This window comes from Mus musculus, chromosome 2 (genome assembly GCF_000001635.26).
Source record: "Mus musculus strain C57BL/6J chromosome 2, GRCm38.p6 C57BL/6J".
NCBI lineage: Eukaryota > Metazoa > Chordata > Mammalia > Rodentia > Muridae > Mus > Mus musculus.
The window spans coordinates 97,236,866-97,260,462 of NC_000068.7; the positions used below are offsets into that span (position 1 = coordinate 97,236,866).

Genomic DNA, 23,597 nt, shown 5'->3' on the forward strand with positions numbered 1-23,597 from the left:
TTTATATTCAAAAATAAGAGTAGTCACCACAGGATCTGATGAATTATACAGTAATTTGGTCTATGATTCTCCCCAGTTCACATAGACAAACACACATGTACACATTTTCATGTACACCAATATCCTCATGCACACACAATATATGAACACAAAGAGATGCACACACACATACATACACACAGATGTGAGACTGTGTATGTACACACACATACACACAAACACAAATACACAAATGCAAATTCACAGAAGACCATACTTGCTTCATTGTGAACGTGAGACTTGGATGAGGAAAAAGAAGAATCCAAAATATTTGGCAAAATTGGTGTGCAGTCTAAAAATAATATACGTGATGATTTATAAATAAGAAGTGAGAGGTTTGTTAATTGGCTTCATTAATTATTTCAAAATAGATTCCAAAGAAATAAGGCAGACATAGGTAGATGTTTGTGAGTTTGAGGCTATTATAGTCTACATAGGGAAATCTAGGCCAGCCACATAGGGAAACCCTGCTTCAGTGAAAGAGAAACAAATAAACATAACAGACTTTAAATTGCATGCATACTTCTTACACTTTTAATTTTTTATTTTACTCATTTTATCGTGCATAATGTGTATGTGAGTGTACACATGCACCATGAGATAGGCATAGAAGTCAGAGGACAATTTTGGGGAGTTGGTTAAACTCCCTCCAAATTAAGTTCTAGGGAATGAAATCGGATTCTTAGGATTGCATGGTAAATACTTTTACCTTCTGAGCCTTATTGTGGCCTAAATGTACAACACCTTTATTTGTTAATTTTGCCTTCACGAAAGTGGAATTTCTGAATTTATTTTCAAATTGATGACATCTAAGGAGAAGAGAAGTTACTTATTTATATAGATCTTCATGGCCAAAACGAATCTATAGACTCCAAAGAGATGAAAACAGTCATTTTTCTTCTTTTTGATACCCTATGTTTATAATCATTTAAAATATTTGCACTGCTGTGTCACATGTGTGTCAGCAGATAGCAGAGAGGAGAAAACCTGTCTGGCCAGTGTTCTGGCCTATGAATATCTGAAAGATTAGTAGCCTTAAAGTCCCTATTCTTAGCTAGTCAGAGACAACAACCAACCTGGACACAGGGGGCCTAGAGAGGGAAATGATAGTCAGTCTGGACAAGCAGACACAGATGGGCTCCTAGGGCAGGAAGCAAGTAGGAAACTAGAAGAACTTCACCTGGTGGCAAGGCTAGGAAATAGTGAGCAGGAGACAAGGGACACTTGCAAGGAGTCACTTGGGCAGTGAGGAGCTAACTCTAGAGAACCACAGACCATGATGCCTGGACACGGAGCTATCCTGAGATGAATAACAGCTCATCTACAAGCAACCTTAGGGATAGGGGGGTCCGACTATGCTTGAGATGATCCCTGCCAGGCACCATAATGGGCATTCAGAGAATAACAGTTCTGAGACCATGCCTGAGATGACTATAGACACTGGGTGTCATTAAGAGGAACAAATAAGTGGTGGAAAAATGGAGGAGAAAGAGAAACAAAAGAATGTGGGAACAATGACCAGAGGCAGAACTGGAGACTTGAGGGTAGTGAGGGGCAGTCTATTGTGAGTAACCAGTGATACCACCAGGGATCAGAGAAGGTTCCTGGCTTGTGCTGCCCCTAGGGCCATGTCTGGATCCTTGGCCATGTAGCAGCAGAGAGATGCTTGGATGCCACCTGACAGTCAAGTTGTAATACTCCTTAGAGTGAGCCCCTCACATGGGAGATACAAGTGAGCTGTCCTCAAGAATGTGAACATGGGAACTGGCATACTCATCTCCTTATGGTGGGGTAGACCCCTTTACTCCTCATAACCTGCTGCAGGTAGGAGACCTGGCCCTAGGGTCCTGAGAGCAGGAGAGCTGATCCCGCCTTGCATCAGCTGCAACAGTCAAGAGACTGGTAGTTTACCTGGTGACAGGGGCACTGGCCAATTGGCTACAAGAGCACAGGCTTAGAATAGCTGGTCCTTCCACTTTTCTGGCCTTTGTGACATGGAGGAAGGAGGGAGGTCCCCCTCTTGCTCCCTGCACCTATGTCAGGCTGAAGAGCTGGCCCCAACGGGGTCATGAGAGGAGAACTGACCCTTTACTTTACCTGGGAAGCATGGCAGAACTGACCCTCTGTTGCAGTGGATGTTGGTAAGTTGACAATGAGGATAAGAGAGCTAGCATGCAGACCATCTCAGATAATTCTCAGGTGCGTATCCAGGTCGTTGAATTAGCCCACCTTAATAACTATCCCATCAATGAACTGCTGGAATGAATGAAGGAACTGGTCTTAATAGATTAATAACTTTAGGATCTCTACAACATAGGGCAGCAACAGGATATCCAAGAAGGGTCCCAGTATTGATAGAGTAGCAAAAGCCAGAAGCCTAGTACCAGACCAATGAGTAACTGCAATGCACATTTGCAAGTAAAGAAGGGAATACTGTGGGTCATACTGTGATACACTACAGCTTCCACAAAAAGAGTTTTTTCCTCTGTTGGTGGAGAGGTTGCAAGGGATGAGGGTGGGTAAGAAGGGAGAGGAATATGAGTGGAATTCACAAAGAACTAATGTCAAAAATATATACATGTTTATACTGGTAATTTTAATTCAAGTGATATGCCAATGTCTTCTTTTCCAATGTAATGTTATCTCCATTAGCAAGTATTGGATTTCCTTCCTAGCAGAGAGCCTAAGAGATTTTGTTGTTGTTCAGTTTAAACCATACACTGAGTAACATCAGGAAGGTAACAAACAAGGTCACCTGGCTGTGTGTGGTCCTGTGTACAGCTGTCGGTATTGACCTGCCAACAGTCTTATAACGTCTTGTTTCTTTCAAAGGTATTTCAGCAACATCTTCATCAGTCTGGAGCATCCAAATATGGAAATATTCTAACATGTATTATTGTAACATATGGGAAATTTCTTTTGATACACACTATTATTTCATTGTATGTGACCAAGTTATTTATGTTTACTATATATATATCATCTGAGCTACTTGGTCATTCTAATAAGACAGTTATTGTTTTCAATATTATATAAATGGTATATAGGAAGTTTGTAAGTTTCTTCAAGCCAAAAAGCAAAGGTTCAAATATATGATAGGTTTGCAAATAATCTGCACTTAAAACTACCACCACTAAACTGCTTTTTAAAGTACTTTGTGAGACAGTGAGATGTGTAATATCTGCTCAGTAATTCTTTACTATTTTATTTTTTTTTTTCTGAGTGTGACTTTTTTTTTTCCATTTTTTATTAGGTATTTAGCTCATTTACATTTCCAATGCTATACCAAAAGTCCCCCTTACCCACCCACCCCCACTCCCCTACCCACCCACTCCACCCTTTGGCCCTGGCGTTCCCCTGTACTGGGGCACACAAAGTCTGCGTGTCCAATGGGCCTCTCTTTCCAGTGATGGCCGACTAGGCCATCTTTTGATACATATGCAGCTAGAGTCAAGAGCTCAGGGGTACTGGTTAGTTCATAATGTTGTTCCACCTATAGGATTGAAGATCCCTTTAGCTCCTTGGGTACTTTCTCTAGCTCCTCCATTGGGAGCCCTGTGATCCATCCATTAGCTGACTGTGAGCATCCACTTCTGTGTTTGCTAGGCCCCGGCATAGTCTCACAAGAGACAGCTACATCTGGGTCCTTTCGATAAAATCTTGCTAGTATATGCAATGGTGTCAGCGTTTGGATGCTGATTATGGGGTGGATCCCTGGATATGGCAGTCTCTACATGGTCCATCCTTTCATCTCAGCTCCAAACTTTGTTTCTGTAACTCCTTCCATGGGTGTTTTGTTCCCACTTCTAAGGAGGGGCATAGTGTCCACACTTCAGTCTTCATTTTTCTTGAGTTTCATGTGTTTAGGAAATTGTATCTTATATCGTGGGTATCCTAGGTTTTGGGCTAGTATCCACTTATCAGTGAGTACATATTGTGTGAGTTCCTTTGTGATTGTGTTACCTCACTCAGGATGATGCTCTCCAGGTCCATCCATTTGGCTAGGAATTTCATAAATTCATTCTTTTTAATAGCTGAGTAGTACTCCATTGTGTAGATGTACCACATTTTCTGTATCCATTCCTCTGTTGAGGGGCATCTGGGTTCTTTCCAGTTTCTGGCTATTATAAATAAGGCTGCTATGAACATAGTGGAGCATGTGTCCTTCTTACCAGTTGGGGCTTCTTCTGGATATATGCCCAGGAGAGGTATTGCTGGATCCTCCGGTAGTACTATGTCCAATTTTCTGAGGAACCGCCAGACTGATTTCCAGAGTGGTTGTACAAGCCTGCAATTCCACCAACAATGGAGGAGTGTTCCTCTTTCTCCACATCCTCGCCAGCATCTGCTGTCACCTGAATTTTTGATCTTAGCCATTCTCACTGGTGTGAGGTGGAATCTCAGGGTTGTTTTGATTTGCATTTCCCTGATGATTAAGGATGTTGAACATTTTTTCAGGTGCTTCTCTGCCATTCGGTATTCCTCAGGTGAGAATTCTTTGTTCAGTTCTGAGCCCCATTTTTTAAGGGGGTTATTTGATTTTCTGAAGTCCACCTTCTTGAGTTCTTTATATATGTTGGATATTAGTCCCCTATCTGATTTAGGGTAGGTAAAGATCCTTTCCCAATCTGTTGGTGGTCTTTTTGTCTTATTGACGGTGTCTTTTGCCTTGCAGAAACTTTGGAGTTTCATTAGGTCCCATTTGTCAATTCTCGATCTTACAGCACAAGCCATTGCTGTTCTGTTCAGGAATTTTTCCCCTGTGCTCATATCTTCAAGGCTTTTCCCCACTTTCTCCTCTATAAGTTTCAGTGTCTCTGGTTTTATGTGAAGTTCCTTGATCCACTTAGATTTGACCTTAGTACAAGGAGATAAGTATGGATCGATTCGCATTCTTCTACATGATAACAACCAGTTGTGCCAGCACCAATTGTTGAAAATGCTGTCTTTCTTCCACTGGATGGTTTTGGCTCCCTTGTCGAAGATCAAGTGACCATAGGTGTGTGGGTTCATTTCTGGGTCTTCAATTCTATTCCATTGGTCCACTTGTCTGTCTCTATACCAGTACCATGCAGTTTTTAATCACAATTGCTCTGTAGTAAAGCTTTAGGTCAGGCATGGTGATTCCACCAGAGGTTCTTTTATCCTTGAGAAGAGTTTTTGCTATCCTCGGTTTTTTGTTATTCAAGATGAATTTGCAAATTGCTCCTTCTAATTCGTTGAAGAATTGAGTTGGAATTTTAATGGGGATTGCATTGAATCTGTAGATTGCTTTTGGCAAGATAGCCATTTTTACAATGTTGGTCCTGCCAATCCATGAGCATGGGAGATCTTTCCATCTTCTGAGATCTTCTTTAATTTCTTTCTTCAGGGACTTGAAGTTTTTATCATACAGATCTTTCACTTCCTTCGTTAGAGTCACGCCGAGATATTTTATATTATTTGTGGCTATTGAGAAGGGTGTTGTTTCCCTAATTTCTTTCTCAGCCTGTTTATTCTTTGTGTAGAGAAAGGCCATTGACTTGTTTGAGTTAATTTTATATCCAGCTACTTCACCGAAGCTGTTTATCAGGTTTAGGAGTTCTCTGTTGGAATTTTTAGGGTCACTTATATATACTATCATATCATCTGCAAAAAGTGATATTTTGACTTCCTCTTTTCCAATTTGTATCCCCTTGATCTCCTTTTGTTGTCGAATTGCTCTGGCTAATACTTCAAGTACTATGTTGAAAAGGTAGGGAGAAAGTGGGCAGCCTTGTCTAGTCCCTGATTTTAGTGGGATTGCTTCCAGCTTCTCTCCATTTACTTTGATGTTGGCTACTGGTTTGCTGTAGATTGCTTTTATCATGTTTAGGTATTGGCCTTGAATTCCTGATCTTTCCAGAACTTTTATCATGAATGGGTGTTGGATCTTGTCAAATGCTTTTTCTGCATCTAACGAGATGATCATGTGGTTTTTGTCTTTGAGTTTGTTTATATAATGGATTACATTGATGGATTTTCGTATATTAAACCATCCCTGCATCCCTGGAATAAAACCTACTTGGTCAGGATGGATGATTGCTTTAATGTGTTCTTGGATTCGGTTAGCGAGAATTTTATTAAGGATTTTTGCATCGATGTTCATAAGAGAAATTGGTCTGAAGTTCTCTATCTTTGTTGGATCTTTCTGTGGTTTAGGTATCAGAGTAATAGTGGCTTCATAAAATGAGTTGGGTAGAATACCTTCTACTTCTATCTTGTGAAAAAGTTTGTGCAGAACTGGAGTTAGATCTTCTTTGAAGGTCTGATAGAACTCTGCACTAAACCCGTCTGGTCCTGGGCTTTTTTTGGCTGGGAGACTATTAATAACTGCTTCTATTTCTTTAGGGGATATGGGACTGTTTAGAAGGTCAACTTGATCCTGATTCAACTTTGGTACCTGGTATCTGTCCAGAAATTTGTCCATTTCGTCCAGGTTTTCCAGTTTTGTTGAGTATAGCCTTTTGTAGAAGGATCTGATGGTGTTTTGGATTTCTTCAGGATCTGTTGTTATGTCTCCCTTTTCATTTCTGATTTTGTTAATTAGGATTTTGTCCCTGTGCCCTTTAGTGAGTCTAGCTAAGGGTTTATCTATCTTGTTGATTTTCTCAAAGAACCAACTCCTCGTTTGGTTAATTCTTTGAATAGTTCTTCTTGTTTCCACTTGGTTGATTTCACCCCTGAGTTTGATTATTTCCTGCCGTCTACTCCTCTTGGGTGAATTTGCTTCCTTTTTTTCTAGAGCTTTTAGATGTGTTGTCAAGCTGCTAGTATGTGCTCTCTCCCGTTTTTTCTTGAAGGCACTCATAGCTATGAGTTTCCCTCTTAGAAATGCTTTCATTGTGTCCCAAAGGTTTGGGTACGTTGTGGCTTCATTTTCATTAAACTCTAAAAAGTCTTTAATTTCTTTCTTTATTCCTTCCTTGACCAAGGTATCATTGAGAAGAGTGTTGTTCAGTTTCCATGTGAATGTTGGCTTTCTGTTATTTATTTTGTTATTGAAGATCAGCCTTAGTGCATGGTGATCTGATAGGATACATGGGACAATTTCAATATTTTTGAATCTGTTGAGGCCTGATTTGTGACCTATTATGTGGTCAATTTTGGAGAAGGTACCATGAGGTGCTGAGAAGAAGGTATATCCTTTTGTTTTAGGGTAAAATGTTCTGTAGATATCTGTCAGATCCATTTGTTTCATCACTTCTGTTAGTTTCAGTGTGTCCCTGTTTAGTTTCTGTTTCCATGATCTGTCCATTAGTGAAAGTGGTGTGTTGAAGTCTCCCACTATTATTGTGTGAGGCGCAATGTGTGCTTTGAGCTTTACTAAAGTTTCTTTAGTGAATGTGGCTGCTCTTGTATTTGGAGCATAGATATTCAGAATTGAGAGTTCCTCTTGGAGGATTTTACCTTTGATGAGAATGAAGTGTCCCTCCTTGTCTTTTTTGATGACTTTGGGTTGGAAGTCAATCTTATCAGATATTAGGATGGCTACTCCTGCTTGTTTCTTCATACCATTTGCTTGGAAAATTGTTTTCCAGCCTTTCATTCTGAGGTAGTGTCTATCTTTTTCTCTGAGATGAGTTTCCTGTAAGCAGCAAAATGTTGGGTCTTGTTTGTGTAGCCAGTTTGTTAGTCTATGTCTTTTTATTGGCGAGTTGAGACCATTGATGTTAAGAGATATTAAGGAAAAGTAATTGTTGCTTCCTGTTATTTTAGTTGTTAAAGGTGGCATTCTGTTCTTGTGGCTGTCTTCTTTTAGGTTTGTTGAGGGATTACCTTCTTGTTTTTTCTAGGGCATTGTTCCCGTTCTTGTATTGGTTTTTTTCTTTTATTTTCCTTTGAAGGGCTGGATTCGTGGAGAGATAATGCGTGAATTTGGTTTTGTCGTGGAATACTTTGGTTTCTCCCTCTATGATAATTGAGAGTTTGGCTGGGTATAGTAGCCTGGGCTGCAGTTTGTGTTCTCTTAGTGTCTGTATAACATCTGTCCAGGCTCTTCTGGCTTTCATAGTCTCTGGTGAAAAATCTGGTGTAATTCTGATAGGCTTGCCTTTATATGTTACTTGACCTTTTTCCCTTACTGCTTTTAGTATTCTATCTTTATTTAGTGCATTTGATGTTCTGATTATTATGTGTCGGGAGGAATTTCTTTTCTGGTCCAGTCTATTTGGAGTTCTGTAGGCTTCTTGTATGTTCATATGCATCTCATTCTTTAGATTTGGGAAGTTTTCTTCAATAATTTTGTTGAAGATGTTTGCTGGACCTTTGAGTTGAAAATCTTCATTCTCATCCACTCCTATTATCCGTACGTTTGGTCTTCTTATTGTGTCCTGGATTTCCTGGATATTTTGAGTTAGGATCTTTTTGCATTTTCCATTTTCTTTGATTGTTGTGCCGATGTTCTCTATGGAATCTTCTGCACCTGAGATTCTCTCTTCCATCTCTTGTATTCTGTTGCTGATGCTCAAATCTATGGTTCCAGATTTCTTTCCTAGGGTTTCTATCTCTAGTGTTGCCTCGCTTTGAGTTTTCTTTATTGTGTCTACTTCCCTTTTTAGGTCTAGTATGGTTTTGTTCATTTCCATCACCTGTTTGTATGTTTTTTCCTCTTTTTCTGTAAGGACTTCTACCTGTTTGATTGTGTTTTCCTGTTTTTCTTTAAGGACTTGTAACTCTTTAGCAGTGTTCTCCTGTATTTCTTTAAGTGATTTATTAAAGTCCTTCTTGATGTCCTCTACCATCATCATGAGATATGCTTTTAAATCTAGGTCTAGGTTCTCAGGTGTGTTGGGGTTCCCTGGACTGGGCGAAGTGGGTGTGCTGGGTTCTGGTGATGGTGAGTGGTCTTGGTTCCTGTTAGTAAGATTCCTCCGTTTACCTTTCGCCATCTGGTAATCTCTGGAGTTAGTAGTTATAGTTGACTCTGTTTAGAGATTGTTCTTCTGGTGATTCTGTTACCGTCTATCAGCAGACCTGGGAGACAGATTCTCTCCTCTGAGTTTCAGTGCTCAGAGCACTCTCTGCTGGCAAGCTCTCTTACAGGGAAGGTGCGCAGATATCTTGTATTTGGACCTCCTCCTGGCCGAAGAAGAAGGCCCAAAACAGGACCTTTCTCAGACACTGTGTTGCTTTGGCAGTTCCCAGGTGGTACAGACTCTCACCTAAGCAGACTAAATTCCTAAGTTCCTTGGAGTCCTGGGACCAAGATGGCGACCGCTGCTGCTGTGGCTTAGGCCGCCTCCCCTGCCGGGTGGGCACCTGTCCTCCGGTCCGGACGGTGGCTGGCTGTCCCCGGCCCACAAAGGGTGCTGCCTCAGCGCCTCTGTGCTTCCGCCTGTTCCAGAAGCTGTCAGGTTCTCTGGCGCACCCTCTCACCTGTTCAGACTAATTCCCTAAGTTCGCCGGGTCCCGGACCAAGATGGCGACCGCTGCTGCTGTGGCTTAGGTCGCCTCACCAGCCGGGCGGGCACCTGTCCTCTGGTCCGGAAGGTGGCCGGCTGTCCCCGGCCCACACAGGGTGCTGCCTCAGCGCCTCTGTGCTTCCACCTGTTCCAGAAGCTGTCAGGTTCTCTGGCGCACCCTCTCACCTGTTCAGACTAATTTCCTAAGTTCGGCAGGTCCCGGACCAAGATGATTCTTTACTATTTTAAAGGGAGAATATAGTATACCTTTCCAGAGGAGGAAGAAATTCTTACTTCATGTATTATAAATGTATCCTCTTTATTGATGCATATAATTTACCAGCTGATTATATTTTTGTGGTTCAAACTTTGATTGCTTCTTTTACTTGCTCGGTATATAACAAAGTCTGATTTATGTCACCTGTAAAATAGGGAAATACAAAATTACCTTTGCATAAATGAGACAATTTACACAAAGCCCCCAAGGGGCTACAGAGTATATAAATATCAGCATGCATGAATTTCTTTCTTTAGATACCATTGCTATTCTAATTTGAAATGCAAGTTTCTTAAATGATCCTAAAGTGCTTCCTAAAAAATTATATTTTGCAAATTATTTGTTCCTTTTTTAATTTTCAGGAATATATATGCATTTTGTACAGAATATAAAAATTATGGAGTAGAAAGACATTAAAATATCAGTTTATCTGTTGCCAGAAAACAGATGCAATAGTCATTCCAAGTGATTTAGCAAGGTATAGAGCAATTTAGAAATTTTCTAGATACCCTATAGTGGAAATAAGCAGCTTATCTATGGAGAAAGTACAGATTGATAGCTGGAACCTAGAGAGAGCTGCTTAGGGAACAAGCTGCCCATCGCAAAGCTTGACCTTCAGTAGCAGAAAACAAAAGTCATAATTCTTCAACAGAAGAATAAGGGAATCAATTCTCTGATTTCATCCTGCTACAGATTCTTGAAACTCCTTTTCATGCTTTCCATTGGTACCCCAAAAGATACCAGAGATCAAAATACTCAGGTATAGGCAATATTGAATGTCAGCCCTCTAGGACTGACAATGAGATGAACAAAATTAAAGAGTAGTTATATGGAGAATAATAGAAAACAGTATTTAGAATAATTTTCTCTTTCTATCTGGGAGTACCACTTTCCATGTAAACGCTCTTAGATATTCAACTTTGATTCATGAAGATCAGATTCAGAAGTTACCATGCTATTATCTTGAAATGCATTAGAAAATTATTCTTAAGACACTACTTTGGTTAAGCAGCTGTTACTGTGTGGAGGGTTGAATGAGAATGGCCTGATTGTCTCATATATTTGAATGCTTGGTTTGCAGTTGGTGAAATTGTTTGGAAAGTATTAGGTATTGCCATGTGGATGGAGATATATCATGTTCAGATGGGCTTTGAGGTTTCAAAAGCACATAGAGTTTCCTGCGTATGATCTCTCTCTCTCTCTCTCTCTCTCTCTCTCTCTCTCTCTCTCTCTCTCTCTCTCACACACACACACACACACACACACACACACACACACATATGCTTGATAATCAGACATAAGTTCATAGCTGTCTACCTGCTGTCATGCTTCCTGCCATAATGGTTATGAACACTAAACTTATATAACTGTGAGCCTGCAAATTCAAAGTTTTCTTTTGTATGTTGCTTTAGTCACAGTATCTCCTTACAGCAATAGAAAGGTAACTAACATAGAGGTTGGTAATAGGGGTGACATATGATTGTACAAAGCCTGCAATTCCAGTTTTCTTTGTTTGTTTGCTTGCTTGCTTTTGGAGAAACTTAGAAGACTCTGTCTTTGGACTAGATAGGAAGGTAGTAGAAAGCTGTAAGTGGGTATTAATCAGCTATCCTAGTAGGATCTTGGAGAACAAATGTGCTGAAAGTTCTCTGGAACTTGTTGGCCCACCTGAAGAGTTTTTGAGGAGACGAACATTAGCAATTGGATTAGAGACCATTCTTGTCATGTTGTTCTAAGATTCTGCCTGAGGCTAAAATGAAGACTTTTGTTTGTTTGTTTATTTGGGGGGGGTGTTTTTGTTTTTGTTTTTGGTAGAGATTTGACAACCATCTACTATTGACTCTGTCCCTTACTTTATAGTGACCACTCATATACAGATCAATGAAAAAGACCAGATAGGGCATAAAGATACAGTAAATGATCACACTACAATAAAGTATTTGGACCACACTTGATACTGAAAAGAGATAGTGAGAATTGGTTTAAAGACAGTGGAGTCTTTAGGGCAAGACTTCACTCAGCTAATCCTGCACTTTTTGAAAATATAAGGCCCAAGGAATTTTCTGATCCTAAAGAGAAACAAGACAAAGTTTGTGCAAATTTAATGAAAGAAGGGGCCAAATTCCATCCTAAGCAAAGAGCAAAACTTGGCAGTGATGGGAATGTAGTTCTAGCTTTAGAATTATATAGGATACAAGAACCAAGGTATATAGGAACTTCCTCCATGTTTAAAAAAATCCACTGAGGCCAGGCCTGTAGCAAGGCAATCCATGTTTGGAGGTTTAGAGAAATCTTACATGAAACTGTGAAGGTGGTGTCTGGATTTCACTGGCAACCCAATGTCAGATCTGTGGGATGTCTGCCAAAGACAGCTGTGTCAAGGTATGACACAGGCTAAAGAAACAGAGGCATGTGGCTGTCTGTGACACTGAAAGGGAAGGTTAATCTCAGACCCTGGAGATCAGACTTGGAGATAACAGGATTTTCACTTTTCTCTGATGCATTTTATTTTCAATTTGCTTCAGTATTCCCTCATTAAGTCTCCTTACCTTCACTTTTAGAATGGTAACGTGCATTCTGTTCATTTATATGTTGGAAGCAAATAATTTGATTTTTACATTATGGGGAGTTACAACTGAAAGATCTATGTGAGTTTCAGAACAGAATTAAGGCTTTAGACTTTTAAATTGTGTTGAGACTGTGAAAGACTATCAGGACTTTTGAAGTTGGCCTAAATGTGTTTTGAGTTATGATGCATCTACAAACCTATGGAGGCCAGGAAATGATATAATGTAGTTAGAATGAGAATACCCCCCTCTCCACATAGGCTCATATGCTTGAAGCTTGCTTCAGAGTTGGTGGAATTATTTGGGAAGGATGAAAATGTGTGGCCTTGTCAGTGGAGATAAGTTTGAGGATTCAAAAGTTCCTACTTTTTCCATTTAGTGCTCCCTGTCCCTGTCTTATACTTAAGACTCAGGTACAAGTTTTCTGCCATCTTGCTAGCTTCCTTCCTGCTGTCCCGCTCCCAGCCATGAACTCTAACCCTAGGATTTCTTTAATGTGTTGTTTATACCTATGCGTCACCCAGTTTATCTCAAAATCTACATTTTAACCACATATTTATAGAAATATACATATTAACATTTATATTTTGTCACTATTTTCAGTATTTAACACATTAAATAAATCTCAGGATGGTCACCAATATGCATCAGTGTTTCAAGACGGAATGAGAACAGACAACTCTTCTTCATATACATTGAACAAAAGTGAGGCCAAATTTGAATTTTCCATTAATCTTACTGTATTATTTGACTATCTTCAGTTTGGGGTTACTGGATTATACGTAGTTGTCTGTTGTGTATGTGTGTCTGATTATTTTCCCATGTCTCATACTTGTTCTACACAAAAGGCTTTGCTCTGTATTTATTGCCTATCACAAAAATTAGAGAGAATGAAAATTTTAATCTATCTATCTATCTATCTATCTATCTATCTATCTATCTATCATCTAGAGTGATTTATTTCTTTATCTAGGAAGAGTTATTTCCATACATATTCTTTAAAAGAGTAAAGGATAGAATTTGAACTCATGATCTACGGAAAAGCAGTCGGTACTCTTAACTGCTGAGCCATCTCCCAGCAACCACATGGTGGGTGGCTCACAAACAGGCCTGGAGCAAGAGGGAGAAAAGGAAGGGGGGGAAGAGTAAAGGTTAATTTAATTTACTGAGCACAACTAGCCAAGAATGGTACTCAAAACCACACACAAATGTTACTACTCCTTACATACATGTTGCTTTTAACATTATTGGAATTTTTGTTTGTTTGTTTGTTTGTTTGTTTAAGGCATCTTTTATCTGTTGTGTGCAATTAGCCAAAGATTTACCATAACACACACACACACACAAACATATGCACACACACACATCATTCCAGGTTCTGGACATAGAAAAGTTTATGATTTTAAATAAATCTGATTACATAGGGAATACACCACATAGTTAACTTGATTACATTACTCACTTAAATGCTGGTTAAATTTATCGAGTCTAAATACAAGGTATGGCCATAAGTAAAGTGAATTGTTTGACATTATCTGAAGGCATATAATTTAACATCTGGTTCTCACTTGATGGTGGTGTTGGAGGAGCCTTAAGAGGTTTGACGCATTGACTTAAAAATCCAGGCAACCTCCATCACTCAAAATTTACTCTTTCTCCATTGTGCTGCTGGTTCAAGAGGGAAGCTCCCAGTGTCCTGTGCCTGCCACGATGCTTGCTGCCTGCTGCCATGCTGCCCCAGCCATATTGACTCTGCTTCTCTAAAACAATACAACAAAATAAAACCCTCCCTTTTCTTTTTTAAAAATAAGCGAACATGCTCATAAGATTTTATCTTAGCAACAGAAAGGTAACTAATCCAGATGGCATTGGGAGACGATTGAAGAGAACATGGGTTTTAAGCAACCTTATGCATAGATCCAACACCTTGGCCATGATCTTGTAAAAATCCTGAGCAGAAGATTGAAGTGAAGAGAATCTGAGACTTTTGACCTTCAGAATCAGTGAGATTGTGTGTGTGTGTGTGTGTGTGTGTGTGTGTGTGTGTGTGTATTTGTGTGTGCATTGTTTACCGCTAAAAATTATGTTCTAATTTTTTTATATAGCAAGAGAAACTAATGAACTTCCTCACACTTTTCAATTAGAAGATAACCTTTTCCAGTTATTTTGTTTCCCAGACTCAAGGTGCTTTGGATTCAGACAAGCAGTGAAGTGGCTCAAACATAGTCTGGATGTCAAAATGAAAGTGATACTATTCATGAGCTTTGTCTGAGAAGACAACTCTTCTGTTTTTAAGATTGTGTGCATTTCATAAACCAGGCTTTTGAAAAGCAATCTCTATGTGTCATTGCATTATAAATATTTCCAGATTAAAGAATAATTCAGAGTTGAGGAATTTAACGGGCAAGATAGAGGTTGTTCAGGAGTTACATGCTTAATTTACTCCCTTGGGTATGCACTGCCGAGAAAGCTAAAGTGTTTCCTTTATATGGAGGAACTTAAGAGCTACTCCTTTCTCTGTCCCAGGAGCAACAGAGTTGAGAACTTAAGTAACGTTAGAAAAAAAATTGTATCTTTTCTTGCTTTAAATATCACTTTCATTTGCAAATACATAGTCCACATAGTTATGTATTGCCTATAGATGCATGGGTAAAGGTCGCAGAGAGAGAGAGAGAGAGAGAGAGAAAGAGAGAGAGACAGACAGACAGACAGAGACAGAGACAGACAGAGACAGACAGAGAGACAGAGAGAAGATATGAAGATAGAAAAATGTTGAACCATAGAAATGAAGAAGAGAGAAGAAGGAAGGATTGGGGATAGATTGTATCAATGCATATTAATTATATCCATGTACAAAATTCTCAATAAAAATAATTATAATTTCACAAATTCAGAAAATATTTGAATAACCATTAAATATGCTATTTAAGACTTGCTTTTTTAAAAAGAATTTTACTAGTTATATACTTATAAATGAGGATATTAGAAAAATATGGGAACAGGTATGCATCCCCTGAAGTGTTTGGCTAGAGGTTATCTCATCGACAACCAGAATTTCATGAGAAAAGCAAGTTTGCAATTGTGCTATGTTGAATGTTAGCCATTAGAAGGTGATGCCTTCATGTGCAGAGATATTGTAAAAGAAAGTGAGTACTTTATTTAATAACTACACAAAGACCAACGTTGTGTGTCCAAGTACTGTGGATAGGAGAAGCAGAAATAATTAAATTAAAAATCACAATTTTGTAAATAGCTTTACCTTCTTCAATTTAATTACTGTTGAAACAGAATCTTAATTTTATTTATTTATAAATATTTATACATTTTATCCCCTCAATCTATATTTATTGAAAACATTACAGGATATTTCTGCACATGTTTCTCTATGTTTATATTTGCTTTCATGTTTATGGGGACTTATTCAGGTGTGTCTTAAACACCTAAGTCTGGGGGTGATGCTAGGCTAACGAAGGCATCTGCAATTGCTCCCCACCTCATTCGCTGAGGGGTAATCTCTCAATTGAACCTACAACACCCCTACTTAGATAATTTCGCTAGTCAGTTTGTCTTTGGGACTCCAGTCTCTGCGTTGCAAGCACCATGATTGTAAGTGTAGTGCTGCAGTTTTACATGGGTTTTGAAGACCAAAGTTGCAGACCTCATACTTCCATAGCCAACACTAACCACTACCATTTCCCTTGCCCATAAAACATTTGCCACAAAATTAAGAATAAGGAAAATAAATACTTTCTATATAGTTTTGACATACTATAAATTTCAGTGTGTGTGTGTAAAATCTAAATGTCGTTCCCAGTCAAGTATCCTACACAGGATGTGTGCATTGTAAGCACACATTAAATATATCCATTTTACTTACAAATTATTGAAGCAGAAACAAAACTCCTAGATTCTAAAATTATTCTAACACCTTTGCTTAAAATGCATATTCAAGGGTCTGGCAAGATAGCAAAGTGAACTAAGTTACTTACCAACTAACCATGAGTACCTGAGTTTGAACATTCAAACCTCTGTGTCAAGTGGACAGAATAACTTCCTACAAGTTGTTTCTTACTTCCACAAGCAATGTTGAGTGCATGTGAGCATGTGAAAATACATGCATTCTCATGCACAATATCTCTAAACATGAAAATAAATTAGAAATTTGGCACTTTTGAATTCTTAGAATTACAGGTTAGCCCAGAGGAGAGGATGACTTATGGAACCAAGTGGTTGTTATTGAAGGATGTGAAGAAGTTCCATTTGTTTTTTTTGTTTTTTGTTTTTTTTTTTTTTTTTGATGGCTTGCAACAAAGTAAGTTTATTCCATCAAAGTTCTTTTTTTTTTTTTAATTTTTTTTAATTAGGTATTTAGCTCATTTACATTTCCAATGCTATACCAAAAGTCCCCCATACCCACCCACCCCCACTCCCCTACCCGCCCACTCCCCCTTTTTGGCCCTGGCGTTCCTCTGTTCTGGGGCATATAAAGTTTGCGTGTCCAATGGGCCTCTCTTTCCAGTGATGGCTGACTAGGCCATCTTTTGATACATATGCAGCTAGAGTCAAGAGCTCCGGGGTACTGGTTAGTTCATAATGTTGATCCACCTATATTCTTAACTGTCTCTTGAGATATCTGTCCTAGATCTGGCTTACTTTATATGTTTCAGAGATAGAGCTATGAACTGTAGTTCAGAAAATAAGACCTATCTTCATGGATAAATTTATATATGCATATATATATACAAATATACAAATATACATATACATATACACACATTATATATATACACACATATTTATATGTATATATAATAACTTAATATGGAAATTGTAAAGTATAAAACACTATAAAATTTTTTCAGAATTATTTGGTATCCTATTATCTTATAGAGGTCTTGATCAAGTTCCCTTTCTTTACTAATTAGAGAGTTATAAGACAGAAAAAAATTCCTCCATTTTTATTTAATTGCTGCTTCAAAGGCTTGAGATAATGCAGACAGAGCAAAATTACTCTATAGAGTGTTTAAATATAGGATAAGTCTGTTTGTCATTTTCTCAGTAGTATATTTTTTTCTGCCTCTAGGGTTTTCTTTTAGCTCCTCAAAAGTGAGATGAGGGTATTTTACAATTTGAAAAAACATTAACTTCAGGACTGATTTGTTTAGTTTCTCTATGGATGTGGATAGCTACTTAAAATCTTGAAATTCACTTTTCACATCCCTAACGTGTGTAGTGGGTATGGACAAGTTGTTAACTATTACACATTTTACAACATTACGTCCTAGAGATAATGAAAGTTTTGGAAGACCTTAGAAAAATGAAAACAACCAAGGAAATGTATATATGTTTGTAAATATTAGAGAAAGAATTTTTGATATTAATGATGCTTTCAGTCAGAACCCTAATGGAGTTTTTTTTTTAATAAACAAATCAAACAGAAACAAAATAAGCAATTTTATTATTATGAATAGTATTGAAGATAAATTGATTATTAATATATTCTTCTTGTCTTTTTAATTGATTCTAGCACTCGGTTTCCTTTTCTAATGAATTTCAGTCCCTCTCAATTAAGGGGACAGATTGTAATCAAGCACATATAGTAACCATTCCGAAATTTCCTGTACGGTTATAATTTCCTGCATCCTTTGACAAAGTACAATAATTTTATTCTGAGTCATCAGGTATGAAACTTCATAAAACCTCTTTTTAAAATATTTTTATTAGGTATTTTCCACATTTACATTTCCAATGCTATCCCAAAAGTCCCCCCACACACACACACACCCCTACCCACCCACTCCCACTTTTTGGCACTGGCATTCCCCTGTACTGGGGCATATAAAGTTTGTAAGTCCAATGGACCTCTCTTTCCAATGATGGCCAACTAAGCCATCTTTTGATACATATGAGCTAGAGTCAAGAGCTCCGGGTTCTTGTTAGTTCATAATGATGTTTCACCGATAGGGTTGCAGATCCCTTTAGCTCCTTGGGTACTTTCTCTAGGTCCTACATTGTGGGCCCTATGATCCATCCAATAGCTGACTGTGAGCATCCACTTATGTGTTTGCTAGGCCCCGGCATAATCTCACAAGAGACAGCTATATCAGGGTCCTAACAACAAAATCTTGCTAGTGTATGCAATGGTGTCAGCGTTTGGAAGCTGATTATGAGATGGATCCCAGGATATGGCAGTCTCTAGATGGTCCATCCTTTTGTCATAGCTCCAAACTTTGTCTCTGTAACTCCTTCGATGGGTGTTTTGTTCCCAATGATAAGAAGGGGCAAGATGTCCACACCGTGGTCTTCATTCTTCTTGAGTTTCATGCGTTTAGCAAATTGTATCTTATATCTTGGGTATCATGAGTTTCTGGGCTAATATCCACTTATCAGTGAGTACATATCATTTGAGTTCTTTTGTGATTGGGTTACCTCTGTTGAGGGGCATCTGGGTTCTTTCCAGCTTCTGGCTATTATAAATAAGGCTGCTATGAACATAGTGGAGCATGTGTCCTTCTTACCGGTTGGAACATCTTCTGGATATATGCCCAGGAGAGGTATTGCGGGATCCTCCAGTAGTACTATGTCCAATTTTCTGAGGAACCGCCAGACTGATTTCCAGAGTGGTTGTACAAGCTTGCAATCCCAACAACAATGGAGGAGTGTTCCTCTTTCTCCACATCCTTGCCAGCATCTGCTGTCACCTGAATTTTTGATCTTTGCCGTTCTGATTGGTGTGAGGTGGAATCTCAGGATTGTTTTGATTTGCATTTCCCTGATGATTAAGGATGTTGACCATTTTTTCACGTGTTTCTCTGCCATTTGGTATTCCTTGGATGAGAAATCTTTGTTCAGCTCTGAGCCCCATTTTTTAATGGGGTTATTTGATTTTCTGGAGTCCACCGTCTTGAGTTCTTTATATATGTTAGATATTGGTCCCCTATCTGATTTAGGATAGGTAAAGATCATTTCCCAATATGTTGGTGGTCTTTTTGTCTTATTGATGGTGTCTTTTGCCTTGTAGAAGCTTTGCAACTTTATGAGGTCCCATTTATCGATTCTTGATCTTAAAGCACAAGCCATTGCTGTTCTATTCAGGAATTTTTCCCCTGTACCCATATCTACGAGGGTTTTCCCTACTTTCTCCTCTATAAGTTTCAGTGTCTCTGGTTTTATGTGGAGTTCCATAATCCATTTAGGTTTAACCTCAATACAAGGAGCTAGGAATGGATCAATTCACATTCTTGATACATGATGCCTGCCAGTTGTGCCAGCACCATTTGTTGAAAATGCTGTCTGTTTTCCACTGGATGGTTTTAGCTCCCGTGTCAAATATCAAGTGACCATAGGTGTATGGGCTCATCTCTGTGTCTTCAATTCAGTTCCATTGGTCTACTTGTCTGTTTCTATACCAGCACCATGCAGTTTTTATTACAATTGCTCTGTAGTACAGCTTTAGGTCAGGCATGGTGATTCCACCAGAGGTTCTTTTATCCTTGAGAAGAGTTTTTGTTATCCTAGTTTTTTTTTTATTCTAGATAAATCTGCTGATTGCCCTTTCTAATTTGTTGAAGAATTGAGTTGGAATTTTGATTGGGATTGCACTGAATCTGTAGATTGCTTTTGGCAAGATAGCCATTTTTACTATATTGATCCTGCCAGTCCATGAACATGGGAGATCTTTCCATCGTCTGAGATCTTGTTTAATTTCTTTCTTCAGAGACTTGAAGTTCTTATCATACAGATCTTTCACTTCCCTAGTTAGAGTCACGCCAAGGTATTTTATTTTATTTGTGACTATTGAGAAGGATTTTGTTTCCTTAATTTCTTTCTCAGCCTGTTTATCCTTTGTGTACAGAATGGCCATTGACTTGTTTGAGTTAATTTTATATCCAGCTACTTCATTGAATCTGTTTATCAGGTTTCGGAGTTCTCTGGTAGAATTGTTAGGGTCACTTATATATATACTATCATATCATCTGCAAAAAGTGATATTTTGACTTCTTCCTTTCCAATTTGTACCCACTTGATCTCCTTTTGTTGTCTAATTGCTCTGGCTAGGACTTCAAGTATAATGTTGAATCGGTAGGGAGAGAGTAGACAGCCTTGTCTAGTCCCTGATTTTAGTGGGATTGCTTCCAGCTTCTCACCATTTACTTTGATGTTGGCTACTGGTTTGCTGTAGATTGCATTTATCATGGTTAAGTATGGACCTTGAATTCCTGATCTTTCCAAGACTTTTAACATGAATGGGTGTTGGATTTTGTCAAATGATTTCTCTGCCTCTAACGAGATGATCATGTGGTTTTTGTCTTTTGAGTTTGTTTATGTACTGGATTACATTGATGGATTTCTGTATATTGAACCATTGCTGCATCTCTGGGATGAAACCTACTTGGTCAGGATGGATTATTGTTTTGATGTGTTCTTGGATTCCGTTAGAGAGAACTTTATTGAGGATTTTTGCATCGATATTCATAGGGAAATTGGTCTAAAGATCTCTACCTTTGTTGGGTCTTTTTGTGGTTTAGGTGTCAGTGTAATTGTGGCTTCATAGAATGAATTGGGTTGAGTACCTTCTGTTTTATTTTGTGGAATAGTTTGTGAAGAACTGGGATTAGATCTTCTTTGAATATCTGATAGAACTCTGCACTAAAACCCATCTGGTCCTGGGATTTTTTTGGTTGGGAGACTATTAATGACTACTTCTATTTCTTTAGGGGATATAGGACTGTTTAAATCATTAACCTGATCTTGATTTAACTTTGGTACCTGGTATCTGTCTAGAAACTTGTCCATTTCATCCAGGTTCTCCAGTTTTGTTGAGTATAGCCTTTTGTAGAAGGATCTGATAGTGTTTTGGATTTCTTCATGATCTGTTGTTATGTCTCCTTTTTCATTTCTGATTTTGTTAATTAGGATGCTTTCCCTGTGCACTCTAGTGAGTCTGGCTAAGGGTTTATCTATCTTATAGATTTTCTCAAAGAACCAGCTCCTTGATTGGTTGATTCTTTGAAAAGTTCTTCTTGTTTCCACTTGGTTGATTTCAGCCTCAAGTTTTATTATTTCCTGCTGTCTACTACTCTTGGGTGAATTTGCTTCCTTTTGTCCTAGAGCTTTTAGGTGTGTTGTCAAGCTGCTAATGTGTGCTCTCTCAAGTTTTTTTATGGAGGGACTCAGATCTATGAGTTTTCCTCTTAGAAATGTGTTCATTGTGTCCCATAAGTTTGGATATGTTGTGGCTTCATTTTCATTAAATTCCAAAAAGTCCTTAATTTCTTTCTTTATTCCTTCCTTGACCAAGGTATCATTGAGAAGAATTTTGTTCAGTTTCCACGTGAATATTGGCATTCTATTATTTATTTTGTTGTTGAAGATAAGCCTTAGTCCGTGGTGATCTGATAGGATGCATGGGACAATTTCAATATTTTTGTATATGTTGAGGCTTGTTTTGTGATTAATTATATGGTCAGTTTTGGAGAAGATACCATGAGGTGCCGAGAAGAAGGTAAAACCTTTTGTTTAGGACAAAATGTTCTGTACATATCTGTTAGATCCATTTGTTTCATAACTTCTCTTAGTTTTACTGTGTCCTTGTTTAGTTTCTGTTTCCATAATCTGTCCATTGGTGAAAGTGGTGTGTTGAAGTCTCCCACTATTATTGTGTGAGGTGCAATATGTGCTTTGAGCTTTACTAAAGTTTCTTTAATGAATGGTTGCCCTTGTATTTGGAACATAGATATTCAGAATTGATAGTTCCTCTTGGAGGATTTTGCCTTTAATGAGTATGAAGTGTCCCTTCTTGTCTTTTTTGATGACTTTGGGTTGGAAGTTGATTTTATTAGATATTACAATGGCTACTCCAGCTTGTTTCTTCAGACCATTTGCTTGGAAAATTGTTTTCCAGCCTTTCATTCTGAGGTAGTGTCTATCTTTTTCTCTGAGATGAGTTTCCTGTAAGCAGCAAAATGTTGGGCCTGTTTGTTTGGCCAGTCTGCTAGTCTATGTATTTTTATTGGGGAGTTGAGTCCATTGATAATAAGAGATATTAAGGAAAAGTAATTGTTGCTTCCTATTATTATTTTTTTTGTTAATGTTGGCATTCTGTTCTTGTGGCTGTCTTCTTATAGGTTTGTTGAGGGATTACCTTCTTGCTTTTGCTTTTTCTAGGGCTTGATTCCTGTCCTTGTTTTTTTTTTTTTTTTTTTTTTTTTTTTTCTATTATTATCCTTTGAAGGGCTGGATTCATGGAAAAAAAAATGTGTCAATTTGGTTTTGTTGTGGAATACTTTGTTTTCTCCATCTATGGTAATTGAGAGTTTGGCTGGGTATAGTAGCCTGGGCTGGCATTTGTATTCTCTTAGTGTCTGTATAACATCTGTCCAGGCTCTTCTGGCTTTCATAGTCTCTGGTGAAAAATCTGGTGTAATTCTGATAGGCTTGCCTTTATATGTTACTTGACCTTTTCCCCTTACTGCTTTTAATATTTTACCTTTATTTAGTGCATTTGTTGTTCTGATTATTATGTGTCGGGAGGAATTTCTTTTCTGGTCCAGTCTATTTGGAGTTCTGTAGGCTTCTTGTATGGTATGTTCATGGGCATCTCTTTCTTTAGGTTTGGGAAGTTTTCTTCTCTAATTTTGTTGAAGATATTTGTGGTCCTTTGAGTTGAAAATCTTCATTCTCATCCACTCCTATTATCAGTAGGTTTGGTCTTCTAATTGTGTCCTGGATTTCCAGGATGTTTTGAGTTAGGATCTTTTTGCATTTTCCATTTTCTTTGATTGTTGTGCCGATGTTCTCTGTGGAATCTTCTGCACCTGAGATTCTCTCTTCCATCTCTTGTATTCTGTTGCTGATGCTCGAATCTATGGTTCCAGATTTCTTTCCTAGACTTTCTATCTCCAGCTCTTTATTGTGTTTACTTCCCTTTTTAGGTCTTGGATGGTTTTATTCAATTCCATCACCTGTTTGGTTGTGTTTTCCTGCAATTCTTTAAGGGATTTTTGTGCTTCCTCTTTAATGTCTTCTACCTGCTTAGCAGTATTCTCCTGTATTTCTTTAAGTGAGTTATTAAAGTCCTTCTTGATGTCCTCTACCATCATCATGAGATATGCTTTTAAATCTGGGTCTAGCTTTTCGAGTGTGTTGGGGTTCCCTGGACTGGGCGATGTGGGAGTGCTGGGTTCTGATGATGGTGAGTGGTCTTGGTTTCTGTTAGTAAGATTCTTATGTTTACCTTTCGCCATCTGGTATTCTGTGGAGTTAGTTGTTATAGTTGTCTCTGTTTAGAGA

At 38.4% G+C, this 23,597-nt stretch overlaps 1 protein-coding gene and 1 non-coding gene across 5 annotated transcripts in view; both read left to right on the plus strand.

The window, feature by feature from the left end:
* Lrrc4c (leucine rich repeat containing 4C) overlaps window positions 1–23,597 on the plus strand; it is a 1,313,504-nt gene that overhangs the window by 918,697 nt on the left and 371,210 nt on the right. The window lies entirely within an intron of this gene.
* Gm22313 lies at window positions 953–1,081 on the plus strand. Its single transcript, XR_003954237.1, has one exon. It is a non-coding gene; the product is annotated as a small nucleolar RNA SNORA17 (small nucleolar RNA).